Here is a 23,401-nt window from a genome sequence, read left to right on the forward strand (position 1 = left end):
CAGGTACAGTATTGCAACAGTTAGGCAACATTAAATCATTGAGGATTTCGTTGTTCCCTAAGAAAATAAAAGGACAGCACTGTGTCTCTGTCCAAGCCTTTGGAGTGTCTCTGGCCACCAAGAATCACGCCTGCAAGAACAACCATTAACCACTCTAAGGAGTCCCACATGGACAGAGAAGTGGCCAATGAGAGCAGAGATCAGAGGGGCGACGAGCGCCCCGACAAGAATCCGGAGACGGATGAGAGGAGGGGTGGGGAAGCACTGGCTTGAGCCATGGGAAGAGAGGAGGAGGAGGATGATGAAGTCTGCAACCCCAGTAGGGAGCTCCAGCCGTGGGTCGAGCTTCCCACGAGCGTCACCCGAGCTGCTCCGGTGCAGCGGACGTGACTGGGCCCTGCCAACAACCTCCAGCAGGACTCACTAGTACAGTGAAGAGTACACATGGTGTCATCACGACAGCACCAGCAATCCACAACACCACACGGGGGGTCGGGCGCGGCACGCTAATACCTGCTTAAGAGCACTGAGGTTTCCTGCAGGTGGTCAGAGTTTCCCATGCAGCCTCAGGCCCGTGCAGAACAGTGTGGACATGGCAGCGGTCCCAAAGCACACATCCATCCCATTACTCACTTGATTTTCCCTTGGAAAAGAACAATTGCATGATTTTGCAAACCGCTGCAGTTCTCACGACATGAGAGATTTTGGTCATGCCAGCTAAATTTAAGGGTATTCGTGATCATCAATCATTTACTGTCCTCGTTGCAACGCCAAGACAAAGGCACGTTGCCATACCACACTGTTGTCAACAGAGACAGAACTTCGACGTAAGGTAACATATCCATGCCAAATGTTCGCATTCTCTTTGTGTTTATGGGGATTTTGGCTCAGGCTTAAATGCCAGTCAGACTAAAATGAATGGTTGATAATACACATGGCATTCTATATCCTTAACAGAACAAACATGTTTAGTTGTTCTGCCCACCCGTTGAACTGATCTAAACACTCACACCCGATTTTACACTGTGTCACACATGAAACCAAACATATGGTTAGAAATTCCAGTATTGAAGAAGTAAAGAGTTTACATTGACATTACTGAGCAGCACGGGCATCAGCATCGATGTGTCCTCCCACAAAACATGCGCTGTGGACGTTAAATATCTGGACACGCTGTTGGCACGTTTGAATGTCTACAGTGGAGCATTAGGTGCAGGGACTACAACCTAAACGAATCAGTGAGTAACGAAGCTGCGGTGTTGCTCTCGTTCATGTATAATCCCTGTACAGTCTGTTTCAACAGGACAAACAGCAAGGAAGACAAGAACTCTAGACATGCATTCAGAAATTAAAAATAGCTGCACGATTTTTCATTCAGGTTTCACAATATCAGGAAAGTTCATTTAAGTAAATAAGTACAAATGAAAACAAGATGTTCTAACAGCAGATTTCTGTCATGTGTAGAAGTAGGTGGCTTAATACTGCACATGCTAAATATAATCAGTGCCCCATCCATATGTGTGCAATGCTTTTGAAAGTCAGGACTGCCAACTGTGCCCATCAATGGAAAAGCCCTCCTGGCCTGCCGAAACTGAAGAAAACCTACACCAGATGCTCTAGAAGTCACGGCAGGAAAGAAAGAAAGAAAACTGGTGAAAAATATGCATAGCGTCAGGGCTTATGTGTTGGAGACATTAGTATTGCAACTAAGACCCAAGGTCTTCAGCAGGGAGGTAGCCTCCATCACGGGAGGGAGCCTCCATCACGGGAGGTAGTCTCCATCAGAGAGGTAGCCTCCATCACGGGAGGTAGCCTCCATCACGGGAGGTAGTCTCCATCAGAGAGGTAGCCTCCATCACGGGAGGTAGTCTTCATCAGAGAGGTAGCCTCCATCAGAGAGGTAGCCTCCATCACGGGAGGTAGCCTCCATCAGGGGAGGTAGCCTCCATCACGGGAGGTAGCCTCCATCAGGGGAGGTAGCCTCCATCACGGGAGGTAGCCTCCATCAGAGAGGTAGCCTCCATCACGGGAGGTAGCCTCCATCAGGGGAGGTAGCCTCCATCAGGGGAGGTAGCCTCCATCAGGGGAGGTAGCCTCCATCACGGGAGGTAGCCTCCATCACGGGAGGTAGCCTCCATCAGGGGAGGTAGCCTCCATCACGGGAGGTAGCCTCCATCACGGGAGGTAGCCTCCATCAGAGAGGTAGCCTCCATCAGGGGAGGTAGCCTCCATCACGGGAGGTAGCCTCCATCAGGGGAGGTAGCCTCCATCACGGGAGGTAGCCTCCATCACGGGAGGTAGCCTCCATCAGGGGAGGTAGCCTCCATCACGGGAGGTAGCCTCCATCAGGGGAGGTAGCCTCCATCACGGGAGGTAGCCTCCATCAGGGGAGGTAGCCTCCATCACGGGAGGTAGCCTCCATCAGGGGAGGTAGCCTCCATCAGGGGAGGTAGCCTCCATCTGTTGTTCAGGAACAGAAGTTCTCCCTGGGTACATGGGACAATGATGGCACAGTTCCCATAGCTGCAAATAGTGACAAAGCATGAAACCAGTGTACTAAAAATATCAGGCAGAATACAGAATTTGAATTGCAGCCCGAAGAAGGAATTGAAACTTGCAGAGAAAGAAGACAAAGGGACAGAGAAAGAACATAGAGGGACAGAGAGAAAGAACATAGAGGGACAGAGAGAAAGAACATAGAGGGACAGAGAGAAAGAACATAGAGGGACAGAGAGAAAGAACACAGAGGGACAGAGAGAAAGAACATAGAGGGACAGAGAGAAAGAACATAGAGGGACAGAGAGAAAGAACATAGAGGGACAGAGAGAAAGAACATAGAGGGACAGAGAGAAAGAACATAGAGGGACAGAGAGAAAGAACATAGAGGGACAGAGAGAAAGAACATAGAGGGACAGAGAAAGAACACAGAGGGACAGAGAGAAAGAACATAGAGGGACAGAGAGAAAGAACATAGAGGGACAGAGAGAAAGAACATAGAGGGACAGAGAAAGAACACAGAGGGACAGAGAGAAAGAACATAGAGGGACAGAGAGAAAGAACATAGAGGGACAGAGAGAAAGAAGACAAAGGGACAGAGAAAGAACACAGAGGGACAGAGAGAAAGAACACAGAGGGACAGAGAGAAAGAACATAGAGGGACAGAGAGAAAGAACATAGAGGGACAGAGAGAAAGAACATAGAGGGACAGAGAAAGAACACAGAGGGACAGAGAGAAAGAACATAGAGGGACAGAGAGAAAGAACACAGAGGGACAGAGAGAAAGAACACAGAGGGACAGAGAGAAAGAACATAGAGGGACAGAGAGAAAGAACACAGAGGGACAGAGAGAAAGAACATAGAGGGACAGAGAGAAAGAACACAGAGGGACAGAGAGAAAGAACACAGAGGGACAGAGAGAAAGAACATAGAGGGACAGAGAGAAAGAACATAGAGAGACAGAGAGAAAGAACATAGAGGGACAGAGAAAGAACATAGAGGGACAGAGAGAAAGAACATAGAGGGACAGAGAGAAAGAACAGAGAGGGACAGAGAGAAAGAACATAGAGGGACAGAGAGAAAGAACAGAGAGGGACAGAGAGAAAGAACATAGAGGGACAGAGAGAAAGAACATAGAGGGACAGAGAGAAAGAACATAGAGGGACAGAGAAAGAACATAGAGGGACAGAGAGAAAGAACATAGAGGGACAGAGAGAAAGAACATAGAGGGACAGAGAGAGGGACAGAGAGAAAGAACATAGAGGGACAGAGAGAAAGAACATAGAGGGACAGAGAGAGGGACAGAGAGAAAGAACATAGAGGGACAGAGAGAAAGAACATAGAGGGACAGAGAGAGGGACAGAGAGAAAGAACACAGAGGGACAGAGAGAAAGAATGCAGAGGGACAGAGAGAGGGACAGAGAGAAAGAACAGAGAGGGACAGAGAGAGGGACAGAGAGAAAGAACAGAGAGGGACAGAGAGAAAGAACATAGAGGGACAGAGAAAGAACACAGAGGGACAGAGAGAAAGAACAGAGAGGGACAGAGAGAGGGACAGAGAGAAAGAACACAGAGGGACAGAGAGAAAGAATGCAGAGGGACAGAGAGAAAGAATGCAGAGGGACAGAGAGAAAGAACAGAGAGGGACAGAGAGAGGGACAGAGAGAAAGAACAGAGAGGGACAGAGAGAAAGAACATAGAGGGACAGAGAAAGAACACAGAGGGACAGAGAGAAAGAACATAGAGGGACAGAGAGAGGGACAGAGAGAAAGAACACAGAGGGACAGAGAGAAAGAATGCAGAGGGACAGAGAGAGGGACAGAGAGAAAGAACAGAGAGGGACAGAGAGAGGGACAGAGAGAACGAACACAGAGGGACTGAGAGAGGGACAGAGAGAAAGAACACAGAGGGACAGAGAGAAAGAACGCAGAGGGACAGAGAGAGGGACAGAGAGAAAGAACACAGAGGGACAGATAGAGGGACAGCATTATCAGCTGATGCCAGGTGAGAAGACCTCAGAATGGGTCAACATGGGTCAAGTTAGAGAGAAATGGTGTTCACACACACACACACACACACGCACGCACACACACACACACACACACACACACACACACACAGAGAGAGAGAGGTCTGTCAAGTATAAGGCAGTGTGTGTATTGCAGAGTAATGCATTGCTTTGCCATTTAGCATTGTACCAAGTTGAAGCAATATTGTGTAAAGTGCCTGTGTTCTTTTATTTCATGGCTCATGAAGTTTTTAACTCCTTTTAGTACTATATATGACAAGATTAAGAATTTGGTTGTCACTCTGAACACATAAACGTATGTTGTGAATATCATTGATATCTCCTAGTATTATTAGAAATGTAACGTAATGATTTGATACTAGCCAATACCAGAAGCATGTGAGAGGGCAGAATAAAGATGCGTGGCATCTTCACACATCTGAAGATCCTACGAGTGATCTAATACTGTCAGACACCACATTGTTCCCATTCACACGTGTCCCTTCAACCTAATAACTACAGTATGGTACATCTCCGAAGATCAAAGGCAGTTCGAGGGTCCGTCCATTAACAGCACCCCCACACCACAGTGTCCTTCTCCATCCTGAAGCTGTGGGATCCTCTGAAGCAAGATGTTGTTTTGGTCTTCACACCGTGTTTTGCCATCTCGAAAGAGGCCACAGAGGTTCTTGCCATTACAGTGTATTAAAAATACCCTGAAGTGTGTGGATGGGGGAATACATGAACACACACACACACACACACACACACACACACACACACACACACACACACACACACACACACACACACACACACACACCATGGATTGAGGTATGAAACATCAAGAAGCCTTTTCTCGCTGGAGCACATTGTCACCACATGACAAAGAACAGCAAAGAAAAGCAAACTGGTTCCTGGAGTATTATCACTGAAAACACAGAGTCAGTGTCTGGCCTCAACTGCAGTCAACAACGCTTGCCACACATTTGCACATTTACGTTTTATTGATTTTTTATCAAAATTCTGGATGTTTAACATGAAGCGGCATAGGACAAAGCATATCAAATCAGAGTGAATCTGGGCACATTATCTCATAGCTAGGATCTCCTGAGGGTCTGGGATCATCTTGTGTAGTCGGGTTAAAGGAAGACTGGTCCAGTTCTATAGGCCAGTCATTCACAACTTCACCACTGGCTACTCCGCCAGTACAATGCCTCTTCTTAACCGGGACCCCCGACCCAGGGCTCCAGCTATGATGCTCTACATACTCGTAAATGATCGGCCTATTTTTGCATGGTGAGAAAACACCGTCCTCCAGGCAAAGGGGTAAAGACCACACAGATGGCACTTTTGTCATAGAGTAATGATGTAATTCAGAGCAACTTCCAGAAATGTTGAAAGCTCACACGCATGGGCTCTCAAATAATAGTCTCAGTGTTGATACCCAGATCAACTGTGTTCTCTGATATCTCCTATTCCCAAAAGTGTCTCCAAGAGCACGTTGACTAGTTCACAGTGCCACATGACATGAGCGCCCATCTGGTTGGATGTCCATCCCTCACTCTCTCTCTCCTCCAGATGGACACCGCTCCACCATTGTACATGAAGCCAACACACCAGGCTCTCAGCATACCGCTGCTATTAATCACGCTGTTCAGCAGGGCCACAATGTTTCACTACGTCTCCAAAACAATGTGGCATGTGCTGAAACTCTACAGTCAATTCTCTTTAAACAGCAAAAATAAACTCACAATGACTAAATCACATTTTAAAGAATCCTTAATTATTTTTACAATCAAACTTAAAACAAAATCCATATACAAAAGCATATAATGTATTTTCATGCCACTCTGCCTTTTCAACCTATAATGAGTCTGACCTATACGATTAATACTTCCAAAAAGTTTGCTCGAAGGAAAACAAAGAGCCATTTGTCAGTAGCTGCTGTCAGTGGCCACTCTGTTAAACACAACACACACACACACACACACACACACACACACACACACACACACACACACACACACACACACACACACACACATGCCACCGGTCCAGTTCCTACGTCTCGTCACAAGAATGATGGGGGGGATCTATTTAATTCATGTAGTGCTAATTACCCAGAGTCAACTCTGGCATTTTCCTTTCCACAGCTTCTCTCTCCCACTATAACACAAACACACACACACACACACACACACACACACACACACACACACACACACACACACTTTTCTTCCCTATCTTACACACATGGGTAGAAGGGATGGAGGGGACGTGCTGCAATAATATTTGACATAATTAGCAGGCAGGCATAAACAGAAGCGCACCTGGCTCGACTGGCAGTGTCGTGCTGAAGCTCACGCTGTGTCCAGGGAGACTGGACGCCACTTCACCTGCAGCACCCGGGACCACATGCTGGATAGCTGGGGGCCGAGGGGGGGGGGGGGTGGCTGTGGAGGACTGGGAGAATGAGATGGGGTCATGTTGACATCAATGAGAAGATGTGCATGTGGCACACAGTTTTGTAGACTTGTTAAAGCTATTGTAACAGAACGACCAATGGAGCTCTCCTGAGAAGAACCCTCAAAGCCACACCCATATCCTCAAAGCCACACCCATATCCTCAAAGCCACACCCATACGTTCTACTCCAATCTGTGTAGGCGGTTTTCTGTTCGACTGCTTTATTGAGGGCCCACGTCCCAGCATCGTAAACGCTGTTGTGTCACCATATCTATGAGTATTTTAGACTGAATGGCCATTAAGTGTATGTTCAAGCCAAGAACTGTATGAACTCTGTGGGCATGACAACCTTATACTCAGAAAGCATAAAGCTCATAATTCATTTTTTCTTGGCAACCATTACTTCTTCTCAGCTAATTTGAGCAAACGTTTGACAGTAATCATTAAAGTCCCTAAAAATGTCAGTCAGTTAAAGCACCAATAATAAGGCAAAGCAGTTTATTTAACTAGTCCCAGGTGAGCAGACTGCTGTGTCTACAGTGGTTATATGCGGGAGCAGACGTGTGATCAAATGCTCTGCCATGCCAGTTAATGGCAAGCTTGTCTCTGATTGGTTCACAAAGGCTTCTAGGCATAAGAGGAGGGACTAATGTTCTCCATAACAACACAAGCCATAATAGCTACACTTTATGATGTTCAGAAACGATACTCCACTCCATTGGATTTGAAATGAAACACTGACAAAGAGGTTGAAGTGCAGAATGTGAGCCTCAGGTCAGCTTGAATTTAAAGGCAATTATACCTCTACTGGGTGAGTAATGTAGGAACCACAGACCCTTTCATACATCGCCTCCAGGGAACCGTAAAGAATTGCTCAATTGGCTGCTCATTTCGCTTCCTTGACCAGTTATCGCATCATTAGTTAATTCACAGGAACCTTTAGAATAAGAACTCTAGAATATATAAGAACTCTAGAACATATAATGACTCTAGAATATATAAGAACTCTAGAATATATAGAGGTGGATCTGGATGTCACATTTGCTTCTGCGTTGCCTCAACACCAGTGTCAGCACAGCACAGCATCAGGAGGTTGAAAAATAAATCTGAATAAAACAATGAGTTAAATCAGGTGTGGCAGCAGTTTGGTTATTTGTTGAGATGCAACAAGGCAGTGCTGAGCTTTCTACAGCTGAACAATCTGGCAAACCATGCACAGCACTGTATAGAATTACCAAAGAACACTTTCAATCATGAACAAAGCACACATCAGCATAACCTCATAGGGCTGTGAGATACACACTTTGGTAATCTCTTGAGAGCAAAATGACAATGTTGCAGTTTGTTAAAGAGTGCATTAAAAGCCTACAGAATTATGGGAAAATGAAAAAAATCTATACCATACCAATGGAATTCTCCACAATAAGCTGCTTCATCAGATGGGTTAGTTATGTGTAAAATGAAGTGATTCCTATGAATCACACAATGGAGATGTAAATAAACTTAAATTAAGTGTTCCACACCTAAGAATTCAATTTGATCTTCTTTATGTAATAAGCAGACTGCAGAGGTTTAGCTTCATGTAGACTTTTATTTTGAATATCTTAATGCAATGTTAAGGTACTTTTATTTTGTCCATAATCTTGGCAGGCTGAGGTGACAAGATATACCATAACATGTATTTATTGTTCAGATGTAGGATTTACACTTCATTTACCAGATCGAAATCTCACCCAAGCCCCAAGAAAGGGCCCCTTTGCCTTTCCACCTTTCCTAGCACGAAGCTAGTCAATCAAAGCTAAGGACAGCTCTCCTGGGCACCATGCGATCACTCCTACCTGCATGCAGCAGGGATACGGTAACTGAGCCCCTGAGCACCGTCGCGGGGTCTCCTACTCCTGATGGATAACCCCAGCCTCTCTGGCTTATAGGCACACTGGCAATAAACACAGCAGGCCTAACCTGGACCATATGTAGGGTGCTCCGACTCCTCAGGCCCCTGCCTTGATAAACACAGCCCCACTCTGGGGTAAAGTCTCTAGGTCTCCAGCTTACATGCAACCTCCCCATCACTGGCCTCCTGATCTCCTCATCACACATGAGTGGCGTGAGGGGTCTTCATGGCCGGGCGAGTGGTTCACATGTTTCTCCCTGTTCGTTAAACAGATGGAGAAGGGGTGGAAACATTCCTGCGACGCTCGCCTCTCCTCCGCGGTGCCAGCGTGAAGGTTCCTCCCTACGGGAGGATTTGAGTCCAAGAGCATGTTGGGTAACGGACGAAGTGTTTCAAAACCTCAGACGTGGCAAGACGAGAATTACACGCGGTGCCACTAGGACACCACTGTCAGACCACTGTGGTTAGTGAGGTTCTCACTCAAAAGTCTTCTCTCACTTATGCAACTTCATTGTCATTGCTGAGAAACAAGGGGCAGAATTCCAGATCATTTACACCCAGACAGGGATGCAGAGCCTCGTCCCATGTTTCTGCAAACATTTGCCTTGGAGCAGACCCATGCATAATTGCAGAATCCTGAACACAATACTGGCCTGTCAGTGATGGATGTCCAAAGCGATTTCCAGCACAAGAAAAATCAGTGAATATACGCATGGGACTTTAAAGGAACCTAAAAAAGGGGGGGGGGGTGTTTTTATGGAGATTTTATCATTTCGTCTTAATTTCCTGAGAATTAGCAGTCTAGGTGGACTAACAAATTTATTTTACCAGTAAAATGAAATTACATTTCGAGAAACGGTGGTTTGGTAGAACATGCTATCTCATGATGATTGAATATGTTGCATAAACAACTTTCATGCATGTTTACGCTCCTGAAGCAGAGAAGCTTGCTTTGACTTCTTGGACTACTCCGATGTTCTCAGTCTTCGGATTGTCACAGCACTCCATCCGATTCAGATTACGTTGAGCGTAAACATGGATCACTTTGCCTCCCTTCAAGACCGTTGAAAGAATATGTAACCAAATGCTTATAAAAGACACCCTAATGCCTCTCTGACTTGAAAAGGAGTCTGAAATAAATGAAACCATTTAGGACAAGCAGAGACCCATTTAAGATTATCGTTCTGCAATATCTCCAGAATATCAGCAAATGTCACTGATTCCATTAAAGTAGTGTTCATAAATTATATTCAGGCATACATGCAAGGGAAACTGCAATGCAAAAGATTATTCACACATTACACATGAAATGGTGGACGATAGAATTCTGCCAATGCGGTGCTTAAATGGAGATGTGACACTCTTGACGTCCTTATCAAAGGAAGCTGTATCAAATACCAGCTCCTGGGCACTGCTGTGTAAAGTAATACTGGCTGCTTCTGACCAAGTTTTATATGGCTTTACGCTGATGCAGAGGTATTCCAAATCGAAACGATCACTCTCAGAACATCCATATATGTCATATAATATCGATGTTTCACTTGCATTGGAGACCACATGAAAAGAACACTACAGTAAAAAAAAAAAAATATTAAGGAGTTCATGCTTCTCATCTGACACCACCATTAGTCATCTTATAAAGATGGAGCAACAAGAATAAAGATGGAGCACGCGTGCAATTTAGTATCTCCAGCTGGTAATGTGTCCAGCCGGCGTTCACTGCCAAAGGTCATGTTCAAATGCACACAGCCCGTGCTCTCTCACTCATCTTTATGGCTGTGCTCTGATCACTCTAGCAGGTGATGAAGTGGGTTGAAAGTTGAACTGAGATTCCCTTAAAGGACCCGTGTGAGAGTGATGGCATTTCCTTCAACCAATTTCCTCTGTCATAACGAGTTCCTGAGTTATTGTGCCTTCTGCATCTTGCCTTCTGTTTTGTTACAGACTTTTTAGGTCATTTTGGAACTATGTTAGGCAAACGTTCTTTAACAAGCTTCCTGTTCTCTTTGTGTAGAGTTACTGCTCATGAGTAAAGATGTAGTTACAAGCTCATCAGGACGCTCCATCCATTCATGTTAAACTGCAAATACAGATTTCAACACACACGTGCACTGAGGTCAACTTGATCTTTGCCTACGCATGCTGTGTCAAAATACTACACATTATACATTTTCTTGTGTCCATTAATACAGCCTAACACACCATCAGTAAACCAGAATCTCCTCGATATTCTTAAACACGATGTAGTTTAACAAACAGTACCCAGGCCTGATGGTAAAACGACGTCATGAAGATGGGCTTGCGCTGGTGGGACATCTTGTTTTGACAGCTCGTCCTGGGAGAAGGAGCACTTGTAAACACTAAACAGACATCAGGAGTGCTGGGCCACTCTTGGATTTGGAAGAGAGAGGGAGAGAGGGAGGAAGGGAGAGAGGGAGAGAGGGAGAGAGGGCCGTGCTCAATTATCACCATGCAGTATGTCCGCAGGGTTCTCAAAAAGACCCCCACAAGTCTCCAACAACATATGAGTAGATGTTACCATAGACCACACATGAAAGCCTATCTGCAAATGGTATGACAGGACATAGGGTTGTGATTGTTTTCTATAGGTTCTTGAGAAGGTTATGACAAAGTCAAAGACTAGCAGCACTCAGAATGGCTTCCCTGTACTGACTGACTGAAACGATTATAGTCATTTTTAAAGCCTTCCACCACCCCAATAGCACATCACGTTGCATGTTAAAGAAAGGAAAAAAGAAAGTGAAAATGAGGTTTTTCTTTCGTTTCTTTCTCATCAGTCATTTTTTCTTTATATTTGAATGTAAAACAATGTTATGCAATCTCAAAAATGTTTGCAAAATTGATTATTTTGTCATGTGCAGTATCTTACATAATGCTGCCGTCTGTATCTGCATCTCGTAATTGCTGATTCATGTAAAGTTCCACAATCGTATGGCGTCTAAAAGGCGAGGGCACGTATCTCAAGGAAATAACTACATAGCACAACTCAAAGCGCCTCTCATTTCATGCGGGGGGCATGATGCGGTCCATAGGCCCTCATTTTGACTACTTCAGTATGTCTACACTCAGTGGGCTACTGCATGTCTCTGTACCAATATGGTTCAAAGGAATTTGCATTTGACAACAAGTAAATTCGTTTAACATGGTGGCAATACAAGCCCTCTCACCTACCCTCTGGGCAGTTTAAGACCTCAAACTCCACAAATTTTACCATGCCAAGAGATCCTTGCTGTTGTTATTGGTGGGGATATGAGTCAACTCTTTTAAGGTTTTGGTCTTTAAACAGCACTGACACTAACAGTTACTATGGTTACCCTTTATGGGTATCACATGACCTTTATCCAGCTGGTCATCATAGTGGTGCTGCCAACATGTCCAGTGGACTCTTAAGTACACGCACATACATGCACACACACACGCACACATAAATGTACACATAGACATGATGATAGCGCCACAGAGCAGCTGGGTCTTATGCTGGTGTGTTTTGCTGTGTACTCATTGTCTTTAGGAAGTTGTAAAACATATATACAGACACAGCACTATGTCAACTTGCTCAAGAAGTATTGGATAATGTAATCTGAACAGAAAGATCTATAACTCTGGGCCTCAACCCAAACGCCAAGGAGACTTGGGTGTAGTTCCAAAGCAGGAACTGAAATAGCATCATGCTTTTAGATGCCAAGATAGTACAAATTATTAGCTATCGCCTGTCAGTGTTGCATACACACCTGTTCTTTATCAAAGATCAGAGTCTAAAGGTTTGTGCTCATGTGTTAGATCAATTTCAACATTTATACTACTATTCAATATCTTAAAGTCAGTATAGGTTTTCTGTTAGTGTGTATGTGCATGAACAAACAATTAATGTAGAATAAAACACTAAATCAAAAGCCCCAGCAGCATATTTGAAACCGATCATTATTACTACAGTGAATTCCAGTATAATGAAACTAGAATCAGAGATATTATCTGTAGAATATACAAACATAGGTCACTTATCTTTGTTAAATATTTTTCAGCTTACACTGGATTTGATTTTCTAGTGAAATATTTATTTTTATTAAGATTTTTATTAGGCATTCAAACAGTAAGTATGCACACTCAGAAACTACTCTGCAAATGAAAAATCAGTATGAAATCAGCAATTGTGTATAAATAAGTATATACGTATGCAGGAAATAATGCGTATGCAGGAAATGATGCGTATGATTTGATGACAACAGCTTGGATACAAGCATATGTACCCTTTACTCAACGAGCATATTCACTATGCAAGAATGCCAGTATCAAGAAGTGATATCAAAACAAACTGGCATTTGTCCATAAAGGAATGAATAAATTAGTAAAATGAATGAATTCATAATGAAATTATGAAGAGTATGAATGTATACTCTTGAATGTATACTATGAACGTATAAAAGGTATGCAAACCCAAGCAAGTTATGCATACTTATAAATATAAAAAATAAATATTTATTAAAATTAGATTTTCAACGTTTGGTACACTTGATTAAAGCTATGCAATATGTTTTCTATATGTTAAGGGTTGTTCATGGATAATGTTAAATGTGGAATGAAAATGTGGACGTTTACAGCGTGTTCATATTTGTTCTATGAGAATATTTTTCATAGATGCACGTGTATGTGTTTACAATCCAAAAAGGAAAGTCACGAGAAATCAAATGATATCTCTGACCCATCAAATCCCCTTTGTCCTGTAACACGTGTTGGGAGGTGATGTCAGAGAACAAAGATGAGTTTAATAATAAGTTTGAAGTAGCACCACAACGCAGTGCACTAAACAAACAACGGACAGGCAGTTCTAACTTCAGCGGGGCCAAGGTTAAGTGTAGTTATGGCAACAGGCTGGACATCCTGTCACCACACCCTCCTGGGAACAAGTTGACCAGGAATCAGCCATTCACAAGAAAGCCCACATGTTCAAACGCCATCAACAACACTGCTGATCCCTTAATACACTTTAGACTTTATTCCTGATATTGGCTGATATGCCAAAAACATCTATACTAAATTAATGAAACCTGAAGTGGTTTTAGTTTGGAATTTTTACTTGTTCCATAGGAATCTTTCTATTCCTGATTTTACCACGATAGCACTGCTTTGTGCTGTAAAAGAGCTGAGAAGTGAGAGTTATGTCTGGAGAAAAGGAGAACCGTGGTAGCAGTCATCTACATGACACCAGACTGTTTCACACTGGAAGCACATAAATTGAGATATTAGGTGATTATACCAGTATTGTACATAACATATTCAGTGCCTCCAGCTTCAAGAGTGGTTCTCGGGTCGCTAGTTTTCTACGAATGGAGCTGTGAGTGTCCAGACTGTGTGCCTGGCCATACAACCTGGAGGATGTGGATGTATAAATGCATATGAAAAGGAACATGTTACAGCTAGAAATACATTCTCACTCAGTTACCTCACAGCTCAGAGAAACCATACCTCACAGCAATGCCCTGCTAAAGCCACGCCCCCATAGCAGTGCCCTGCTAAAGCCACGCCCCCATAGCAGTGCCCTGCTAAAGCCACACCCCCACAGCAACGCTCTGCTGGCTCCCCCAGTCCCCTTCACCTGCTCTCTGGACATCGGCTCTCTACAGGTGTTTCATATAGGTAACAAAGCAACAAAACAGCTAATAAACATTTAGTGCTATGAGAGACCTTTGATGAGTGATGAGCTGGTGTAAATATGCAAAAGAGAGGGAGAGAGAGAGAGAGGGAGAGAGAGAGGGAGAGAGAGAGAGAGGGAGAAGAGAGAGAGAGAGAGAGAGAGAGAGAGAGAGAGAGAGAGAGAGAGAGAGAGAGAGAGATGGTGTGCCATGACCCTCTGTATCCCCCTGTGTCACGTTCTGTTATTTCCCACTATTGTGTGCTTGCTAAGGAGGAACGTTCTAAAAACAGCTTTTTGTTTAAGCATTTACTCAACAGCATGGCTTCCTCTCTGTAACTGGGCCACTCCAGTTATTGATATCTCGTTAAAATTAGTCCCCCAAACAGGAACCTGCAAGGATGCAAATCGGGTGGATGTTCCAAGGGTGGATGTTCCAAGGGTGGAGGATCCTGTTTCATAACGAGGAAGCTGCTGGTAATTAGTATTCTTTATATAATTTGTGGTGCACTTTTGTTTGTTTGTTTGTTTGTTTAGGTTTTTGTTTTAAACATCTGTCAGGGCTATATCTCTGGATTGGCCAACTGGGAAAATCTAAGATTCCCAGACACATGTATAACATGATGTCAGTGTGTTCACAACATTACTACAATAGCAGAATAAGGTTATGGGGTTTTCTCGACTGTCAGACTAACTCAATACACCTCCAGGATTCATGGGTTTTCTAGACTTTCAGATTAGCTTTACAGTATTGGCTGTTTGGATTGTTTGAACTGACTAACTCAGATCAACTCTAGTGCTCTAGGGTTTTCTTGACTGCCAGACTAGTGCAATAAAGCTCTATGGTTGTAGATTCTAGACTGCCGGACTAACTGAGTACATCTCTCCAGTTTGGTAGGAACTAGAGTCATTCTGACCTGGTAGATTCTGTGTTACATGGACTTCTGCTTAGCAGTGAGGACATCAGTGCTTTCCAGATAAGTATGGGCTTTCCAGAAACCAGTGGCACCAGTATAACAGACAGTCTAGGCTGCCTTTCTGAAGTTGGACAGGTCCGGATGTGGACGGTGATATCTGGAGTGGTGTACCCACCCCCACACGTGGGGGAACCTAGAATCCTGATTACTTTCACACACATACCACTTCCTGTCCAACACAACCTTTTTTCTTTGATACATTAAATTTCCATATACTCAAATTCCACAGAAGAAGCTGTAAATCTAAGTCCATGCATGTCACAAGGTCTCCACAAGCATGAACTCAAGACAAATATGACGCACCACTGAAACACACCTTCAACCAGCCATTGTTAGGAGTCATTGTTAGGAAAACTGCATGTGTCACTCTGCATCGTATAAACATGCAGGTATGTGGTATTGTACAGTCTGTCGCTCCCCTGCTGGCCAGTCATGGGGTAGTGGCTGGTAAATAAGTATAAAGCGGTTTGGGACGAGTGTGATGCTACCTCTGGCTCTCCCTAATGTTGGCTCGGGCGCCGGGATCCGAGCTCCATCCGAGCCCCTCACTATGAGAGACTTCCTGCCTGCCCCCGCCCTGTTCACTCCATGGCAGCCTCCCATCTCCGCACAGTGAGATCCGGACCGGGGGAGAAAGAGGAGAGCAGGAAATTTAATTTCCACCCTGCCAAGCACCCCCCCCCTCCGCCATCAAGACCAACAACAGCCCCAAAGGGGCATCAGTTCATCACATACTATTTAAAGATGAGCTGAATGTGTGTATTTGTGATACAGTTGATTCAGAGGATGCCACATACACAAACACACACACACACACACACACACACACACACACACACACACACGCACGTATGCATGCACGCGCGCGCACACACACACACACACACACACACACACACACACACACACACACACACACACGCACGTATGCATGCACGCGCGCGCACACACACACACACACACACACACACACACACACACACACACACACACGCACGTATGCATGCACGCGCGCGCACACACACACACACACACACACACACACACACACACACACACACGCACGTATGCATGCACGCGCGCGCACACACACACACACACACACACACACACACACACACACACACACACACACACACACTCACACACATACAAGCCACCAAGTTTCAGATTCTTGCACAATTGTTTAATTAGGGCTTTACAATCAAGGGCTGAATACAAACTGAATAATCTGGGTGTGATCCTCAGGAAGACAGAACCACACAGAACCATTATAAGCTACCAGCGTAAAGGATTTGGACTGTGAGCAACAGATTTGAGACTTGGGGGTGTCAGAAGAGACCTGAGTGCATGATACTGCTTGTGTGTAAGTGTTTATGGGAGAAAGAAGGAGAGAAAGAGAATGAATACTTGGAAGAGAGAAACGGAATGATGTAGGGGTCAGAGGGGAGACTGTGTGAGGAGTTAAGGCAGAGAGAGAGAGGGGGGCAAGAGGGAGAAAGAGGAAGAGAGAAACAGGGACAAGAGAAAGAAAGGGAGTGAGAGAGAGGGAGTGAGAGACAGAGAGAGAGAAAGGGAGAAGGAGAGAGAGATGGCATTTTGAACCTAGGTTTGTCCTCTCTCTGCCCCGGGCGCACCTGGGTCCTGCTGCTCTTGGAACCTGATATAAAAGAAGAAAAAAAGCATCGCTTTGCCCTGACAGTGCAGGAATCCTGCAGACCGAGAGAGAGAGAGAGAGAGAGAGAGAGAGAGAGAGAGAGAGAGAGAGGAGAGAGAGAGCTGTGTACACACACACACACACACACACACACACACACAAACACAGTGCATACGCATACGCATTTACACACAGACACACACACACTGCATATACACGCTGTCCAAATTTCCTCATATCTAGATTAAGATCAAACCTAGCACGAGGGGGAGACCTTGAGTGTATATATGTGTATAAACAGACATATGCAAACAATAATTTAAGATGTAGTACATAATATACAGCAAGTCCCACAGCAGAGTGGGGGAGGGGCGACTGTGGTTGATAATGAGGCATTATGCTCATTTCTGCAGATGTTTGGGATTAAAGTGATTTCTACTGGCTACAAATCTGCGAATCCTAACAAACACGAGTGCAGAAACGTATCCAGTTCATAAGAGGAGGCTCCAAAAATATTAACCAACTAAAACTCTCTGTGCTGGCATGTAGCCATTTAAATGGGTAATCTATATCTGTGACTGATGCTTGTGTACATTCACCAACACAACTCTGCATAACATAAGGGTTGCTATGAGCTAATCCAGTTAAGAAGCATTGCTCAAATCTTGTGACACTGGCATTTGTTTACTCAGCATGGCAGACATACAGAGAGGCTCTGATCTCCTGAGCAGCCATCATTCTACCTGGTTATGGTGGACTGACTTGGCAGGCGGACCTGGAACACGATCAGGAGAAATAAACACGCAGGGACTCGGCGACTCGAAAACAGACAGGCCGCGAGACGCATCTGGTAAGAATATCGAGCATATCTCTCTTTCTCCTTCCATCTCACGTTCTCCAGCTCCGTAGCCGTCGTTTTCGTTCTTACATGGGTGCAAACCAATAAAGCTTCTCAAAGGCTTTCTGGATGAACAAAAGCAACAGAAAACCAATCTTGAATGGAGAATCTGTTTCTCAGTTTTGGTCTTGTTTTCAGACTGGCCAATCTGCTAACAATTACTAAAGGAAGAAGAGGTTGAACAAACCTCCGTGGCCACGGTTGTGTGTAGAGTGAGCACAGTCCTCTCACCCAAAATGTGAAGTTCTGTGAAAGGAGCCATCAAACTGGAGAGCACGGGGGGTTTCTTCAGAGAGGATGCACCAAAACGCCACAGAGCGTCTTCAGCACAAGCATGGTCCTGAAGGACTCTGAGAGAATGTCCTGGAGGACTCTGAGAGAGTGTCCTGGAGGACTCTGAGAGAATGTCCTGGAGGACTCTGAGAGAGTGTCCTGGAGGACTCTGAGAGAGTGTCCTGGAGGACTCTGAGAGAGTGTCCTGGAGGACTCTGAGAGGGTGTCCTGGAGGACTCTGAGAGGGTGTCCTGGAGGACTCTGAGAGAGTGTCCTGGAGGACTCTGAGAGAGTGTCCTGGAGGACTCTGAGAGAGTGTCCTGGAGGACTCTGAGAGGGTGTCCTGGAGGACTCTGAGAGAGTGTCCTGGAGGACTCTGAGAGGGTGTCCTGGAGGACTCTGAGAGGGTGTCCTGGAGGACTCTGAGAGAATGTCCTGGAGGACTCTGAGAGAGTGTCCTGGAGGACTCTGAGAGAGTGTCCTGGAGGACTCTGAGAGAGTGTCCTGGAGGACTCTGAGAGGGTGCCCTGGTGCTGTTCTCAGAGACCTTAGACACCCTCCCGCCCGCCCGTTGTGATGGAAGGGTAGGGGCAGGGCAAGTTACAGCTTTTTGGATCTTATCAGCACCCCACCTTCCTAATCTCACCGCGAAGCGGAAATGATGAAGAAAGAAAGTCACGTTTTTCCGTGTGCTCATGGGCCCTACAAGCGGTGGGGCATGAGAACTCAACAAAGGCTCTGGGAGTGGGCCACTGACATCAGCGTGTGGTATCACACCATGTCAGACAGGACATCCTGAACCAGAGGCTGGCTGGGGTGGATCTTACCTGAACCCTCGTCTTCCCTCCCGGGGCTGGGACACAGCCAACACCGCCCCCCCGCCCTCGCCTCACCCCCGGCGGAGTGTTCGCCCTGCCAACAGGCCAGGTCTCTGTGGTAGTAAATCCAAAATCTGTCTAGGATTGCAAAGCAGAGCTCTGGAGGGGAGACCTGCTTCTGTCAGTTGTGCCGGCCTGTTTATATCACTGCAGAAGGAATGTGGGAGAAAAGAGAAACATGAATGGGGTGTGCTTCTCACTGTCACATCGTTAGTCTAATAAATAAAAGAAAGAAATGTGCATGAAATACCGTCTGAAGAGAAAACACCATAGTTCAGCTCTATGGATATTATGACATACAATTTTTTTTAACATACTTCCAATTCTAGTTTGTTGTGATGCATGTATTCATTAATTTAGAGAAAGATCTCCCGACAAGGACACATTTTAGGAGATTTCCACCCACCATTGTCAGAAACATTTATTTAACAGTGATTCATTGCAGCTATAATATCTATAGGCCATATAATACATCCCATAATGCCATCATACTTCATGACCAGTCACTACCTGACCATAGACACACTGGGAACCTGACCCACCTGACCCAAGACTCCACCAGCACTCCTGAGACTAAACATACATTGCAAACAGCACCTGCCGATATGCCCTTATGTCAGTTCCACCACTGTGTGTCTGTCCAGAGGTGAACAGCGCACAGCGCGGTTGAAAGATAATAGACCTGGCAACAGACTGGCTGTAACCACATGCCTATTACATTCATTTACATTTTGTAGACCTTCTTAGCCAGTGTAACATGTTTATAATAGTCAGAATAAAGGGTGTTGCAAAAGTAAGGAAACCCCCATATATACTCAGTGACGATAGAGATTGATGTTGTTTATCTTAAAGACAGAATTGTTGCTCGTGCTGGCATTCTGTTAGATGTTTTGGTGAACGTTCATCAGGACTGGGAGAAAAGGACAAACTTAACTGTACATCACTCAGTGTGTCCTCGCTGGGAACCAAACCCCCAGCCACCATGCGATACATGCTAGACCAGGATGAGCTACAGGAGAACACACACACCAGTAAGTCAGAGGTATGCAGTAAAGTCGCTGTAGGGTTAAGGTTAAGAGTGTGTGTGTGTTTGTCTGATGGCCTTATCTCTCAGCTCTGGCAAAAAGCCACAGAGCAGATTATGATAGCAATGCTGTCTTTAATACTGCAACAGTTGCACAACACATGGAGCAATATGGTCTCTTCTCCTACGAGACCCCACATCAGCACACACACACACACACACACACTGAGACGTGGGGAGCCATTGTCACATTTTGCAATTCTGATGCCTGTCCAGTGATGAGTTCCTCCAAGTGTACTGAGCAGAACTTTTGGGTGAGCTTCACCAGCACCCTTAGAGAGCCTCTTCATGGAACCAGCTGCCTCCTGTTCCATTCCCATGACTCACTGCAGTGCCTGATGGCTTCACATGGCTTCACTCAGAGAGGCGGAGGCTGAGGGCTTCTGCTCACGCCTGCCTCCACCGGCTCTGCAAGCTACGCATTTCATAATATTAAATCAGGTACATCCAACTGAGAAGGTAATTCATGGAAATTGAATTGTGAAAAAGCTGACCTAAGGATTAAAAACAAACAAAAACAACAAATGCATGCTACAAAAAAAAATCATGATGCGTGAAAACCATCTGAACAGTTATAAGCAATGTGGTAAACCATTATGGACACCTGAAATGGCAGGTTAATTAGTCTCCAGCTGTGAGTGGGGTTGTATTTGTGTGAAGGGGCTACGCAATTCAGAAGAGTGAAACTGCCATTAAGCCAACAAATCATAGTGAAACAGAGATACCACGTAAAGAGTCCTGTAGTCTACAACACCACATACAGACTTAGTCCTGTAGTCTACAACACCACATCCAGACTTAGTCCTGTAGTCTACAACACCACATCCAGGCTTAGTCCTGTAGTCTACAACACCACATCCAGGCTTAGTCCTGTAGTCTACAACACCACATCCAGACTTAGTCCTGTAGTCTACAAAACCATATCCAGACATAGTTCTGAAGTTGAAAACCATAACAAGACGTAAGTCTGTAGTCTAAAACCATATCCAGAAATGTAGTCTAAAACCATGCTCATCTTTCTGTAATCTGAAACCATGTCCCGATGTAGTTCCCACATTAGAGTCCTCCTAGAATCACCACTCTAAAACTCAAACCAGAACTTGCACCTATTGGTTTGTTATTATTTATGCGTTAGTGAGTGAGGGAGGGTAATCAATCAATGTTTAAGGGTTTTGGGGGTCAATAGATCAGTACACAGTACATCTTCAAACCCTATTAGACAGAAAGATGAAGATGAAAGGTGAACATGACATAAAAGGAAATGAGAATTCTTGAGAAGAATGTGGTAGGAGAGAAAAGATGGAGAGAAAGAGAGAGAGAAAATGGGAAATGAACAGCGTGGTGACGGAGTGAGAGGGGAAAGCTGAGAGGGAGAGAGCCTTTCTGTGACCCCATGACCCTGAGCATCCTACTTAGTTCAGCTGCCCTTCTAGATGCTCTGACCTGCTTCCCAAACACACACACACACACCCACACACACACACACACACACACACACACACACACACACACACACACACACACACACACACACACACACACGCTTTGGCCTGTGTGTGTGGAAACGTCTCCCATGGCCCACCTAGCAACTACGTGTGTCCCTGCATCAGTCCGTGTGTGTTCGCATGTGTGTCTGTGCACTCTGTATATTTATAAATTTTTTTAAATGATATTTATGTCTGTGTATGCTCAGCATGTGTGATTGATATTAGCGTGCTCCACCCAGATGCACGTGAGCGTGTGTTTGTACAATTGTCCTACCTGTTTGAGTTGGGAGACTTGGGCCTGCAGTGTGAGTTTCCTGGCCAGGTGATTGACAGGTCCAGGAGGGGGTGTGTCTCCTCACACATGGTTTGAGTTAGCGAGGTAGGGAGGATGAGGCGTGTTCTCATATTTATAGCTTATGCAGCACGTATATAAACACTATGGGACTGAGAGTTGACCCAGGCGACCTTGTGTGCCCTCAGGCTGGGGTTCAGGTTATTAGCATGACTTGGAGTAAAACACAAGATGTCAGTATGGGGTTAATCACAGAGGTGCAGAGGTTCAAACCACTGATGTCATTTGGTCTCTATCAAAAACTACTGCAAATGTTCGTAGAACATTTTGCAGGAATGGCAGAAGCAGACCAGCAGAAGCAGATTTTAGTTTTTTTGGATCTCAGACGCACACAAATTCTTTTTTTTTTGTCCCCGTTCATATCGAATGACACCAACTGTTATCACAAAACAAATATTAAAGCCCCAAATTCACACGCATTGTTTCTGTGTGATCTGGAAGTGATTGGTCTCTTTCCCCCACAGCTGCACCAGGGGTCACCAGCTGTCACTGGCTCTGGACTCATCACTGGTCTGCTGGCTTCACAAACACCACGTCCCCAATGGTTGTTGGATTATTATCTTGGATATGCAGGGACTAACAATGTTTGAAAACCTGCCTGCCAATCTGACACAGAATGACCTGGAATACTAATGACAGAAAGCGATGTCATTGGATTTCATACTCATGAAGTTGGAAAACGATTCTTGAAATAAAAGCTTTAACAGCAGTATACAGTCAGCCTTCCACAGAAGGGAACTGTGCCAGTTTATGTGGGGAGATTGTGTGCTGATGGCTAAAACGAATGTAAACGTACAGGAGAAGGCAGAAATGAGAAACGCTAGTGCAGTATGAGGGCTTTCCTGCCTGTCACAGAAACTGTCACTCAAGATGACACGTGATCATATGTAGAGTACACAGACACTACATACACACACACACCAGACACACACACACACACACACACACACACGCACACACACACACACGCACACACACATATGCTCCTTATGCATTACATGTTGGAATGGCTAATCTAAGACTGTACAACAGTGGTAAATTCCCATGGAAAAACAAACAGAACCTCTCTGGGCTTTGGGGGCCACATGATTTACTGCACGCAGCCTAGCAGAGCCATGTCCTTGGGAGGGAGGAGGCCTCGGCCCGCTCTGATCCAGACAGATGCAGTGCCTGGGCCACGCCCACTTTGAGGGCAACACACCGCAGATGGGGACGCTGAGATTTCGGTTGCGTTTTGATGAACTGCACATCTTGCAGAAACCATTCCGCTTTAATCGCT

At 45.1% G+C, this 23,401-nt stretch overlaps 2 long non-coding RNA genes across 2 annotated transcripts in view; one reads left to right on the forward strand and one right to left on the reverse strand.

Moving 5' to 3' along the window:
• LOC143522985 (uncharacterized) overlaps positions 1 to 19,316 on the reverse strand; it is a 32,405-nt gene extending 13,089 nt beyond the window's left edge. The window contains exon 1 of the long non-coding RNA XR_013133192.1: positions 19,149 to 19,316. This is a non-coding gene — a long non-coding RNA (uncharacterized LOC143522985). The remainder of the gene's footprint in view (positions 1 to 19,148) is intronic.
• Positions 14,872 to 18,480, forward strand: LOC143522986 (uncharacterized). Its single transcript, XR_013133193.1, has 3 exons — positions 14,872 to 14,993; positions 17,843 to 18,000; positions 18,187 to 18,480. It is a non-coding gene; the product is annotated as an uncharacterized LOC143522986 (long non-coding RNA).
• Positions 19,317 to 23,401: the final 4,085 nt, after the last annotated feature.

Source organism: Brachyhypopomus gauderio, chromosome 9 (genome assembly GCF_052324685.1).
Source record: "Brachyhypopomus gauderio isolate BG-103 chromosome 9, BGAUD_0.2, whole genome shotgun sequence".
In the NCBI taxonomy this organism is placed as follows: Eukaryota; Metazoa; Chordata; class Actinopteri; order Gymnotiformes; family Hypopomidae; genus Brachyhypopomus; species Brachyhypopomus gauderio.